This window comes from Penaeus monodon, chromosome 29 (assembly GCF_015228065.2).
Source record: "Penaeus monodon isolate SGIC_2016 chromosome 29, NSTDA_Pmon_1, whole genome shotgun sequence".
NCBI classification, from domain to species: Eukaryota; Metazoa; Arthropoda; class Malacostraca; order Decapoda; family Penaeidae; genus Penaeus; species Penaeus monodon.
The window spans coordinates 2545032-2547009 of record NC_051414.1 but is presented as its reverse complement, the minus strand read 5'-3'; the positions used below and the strand labels follow the sequence as shown (position 1 = coordinate 2547009).

At 34.8% G+C, this 1978-nt stretch overlaps 1 protein-coding gene across 1 annotated transcript in view; it reads right to left on the bottom strand.

The window, feature by feature from the left end:
• The window catches only part of LOC119591899 (calcium uptake protein 3, mitochondrial-like), a 50562-nt gene that overhangs the window by 48255 nt on the left and 329 nt on the right, over nucleotides 1-1978 (bottom strand). The gene's annotated exons all lie outside the window — the stretch shown is intronic.

Genomic DNA, 1978 nt, shown 5'->3' with positions numbered 1-1978 from the left:
CCTCTAGTCTATCAAATCCGTAAAATTCGACGGTAATGCCTAGGCTCAAACGGTTGAATTTTGTATGTCTCTTTTTTTTACCCAGCATTCTGTGCCATATGTTGCGTTAAGGAACAATTTTTTTAATACAAAATAGATTTATTTTTCTAAATGTTCATCGATTAGATTCCTGCATCTTTCGCTGTGTCATTTCTTCTTTGGATTTCCTTTGTGGCTTCATAAGTATCTGTTAAAATTGCTTCTAGATAGCAAAATCTATTATCATTTTCTAATTCTCTGTTTAAGATTAGGTTTTGGTGGTCAAAATTCTCTGCATCAACGATTATCATCGTAACATTTGTCATGCTTGATTACGGTTTCCATTAATTGTTTAAACCCTGTTGGTTATTTATATTAATTCATTCACTAATTCGACTGTGAGGACAACATCGTCTGTATATATGTTACAGGTCTGCCTCCTTTTGTTATCGAACCTTCAACATTGCTATGTGCTATTCTCATTATTTTCTGCTTATATGTTGAAAAAATGAGGGGATAGAATATGTTCTTGGCCGATATCTTGAACAGTTTTTAAAGACATAATTCCTTATGACATTTCATTGCAGCTATCTGTTGATCATAATATCTATAGGAAAACTCCTACGACCCACATTTTCCATGGGATGTCCTGGTCTCCCGTTTCAAAGGCAGTTCGACAGTCAGTAAAGCAAAGGTAGATATTTGTCTTTTTTTTAACTGATCTTTTTCAATTTTGGTGTTTGTTCATCATAAGTGCTCTTTCTCGGCTGTGAACCACTTTTTTCAGTCGTTCTGTAATTATATTTAATCACGCTTTCGATCTTTAAGACATGCTTTTGATTTTCAAATAGTAGTCCACTGTTTGAGGGAAAAGCATACCATATGTGCTCTTTATTCATCGATATTTGTAATTTCTTGTTTATTGGATTATTATTTTTTTGTACATTTGTAATTTATTATTTCATGGATTGTTTGTTAACTTCTGAAAGTAAAGATGGTGATTCTATTTTAAGGACTACAGATTCTGAAGCAATTGTTGTTATGTTGGGGTTATGTTATATTTCTTTGATACAGGTCTTTTATTGAATTCGTTCCACAGTTTGTTCAGTTTTATCGCAATGTTTGTTTATGTATGTGTATGTATGTCGTCTCATTATGCTTTGGATTTTTATATTCAGTCCCTTCTTTCCCCTTCAGTGATTTATTTACAGCTTGCGTCTTTTCTTGATTGTATTAATCATTCCATCTGTTTATTTATTTACTTATTTTCTTTTTCTTTGTTTTTACAGCATTTTAGAATATTACTCTTGCCCTCTTCCCATAATGGTGTTTCTTCCTCTTTTTATTCTCCAAAAGGGTTCTAAACTTATTCCGAATTTAAGCTCTACAGTGGTAAGTGATTGTTAATGAGCGGCTGGTGGTTGCTTTGTTTTCTTATTTTCTTGTCATATGTGAACTTTATTTTTAGCAGTAGTTAGTGGTCACTGCTACAGCTCTTGGCATAGCATGCTGTTTCTTATGCTGCTTTTAGTTATCTGTGAAGTGGCGATATAGCCGATCTGATCTCCGATGGGAGAAACAGGTGTTAGTTATGATTAGACTATTTGCTTAGCAGAACTCAGCAAAATCGCCTCCGCTCCATTTCGGTTGCCTAGGCCAAGAGTTCCATAGGTGTTAGTCTTATGGGACGTCCTTCCAACAACTGCATTGGTATCGGTCATTGCAATTTTGATACCTCGGTTTGGGACAGTGTACACGGTCTCTTGTAATGCATAGTCGAAAAGATTAATTTCATCAGGACTAACTGTATTCGTAGGTGCATAATAATGAATTACGCTTAAATTACGTGTTTTGGGTTAAGTCTCCTTTGGAGAGAATGATGGCAATACCATGGTTGTTTCTAGTGTTTTTCCCCCAGTTTGTTTAAACTGTTTCTGTTTCTCTCTCTCAGTGCCCTGCA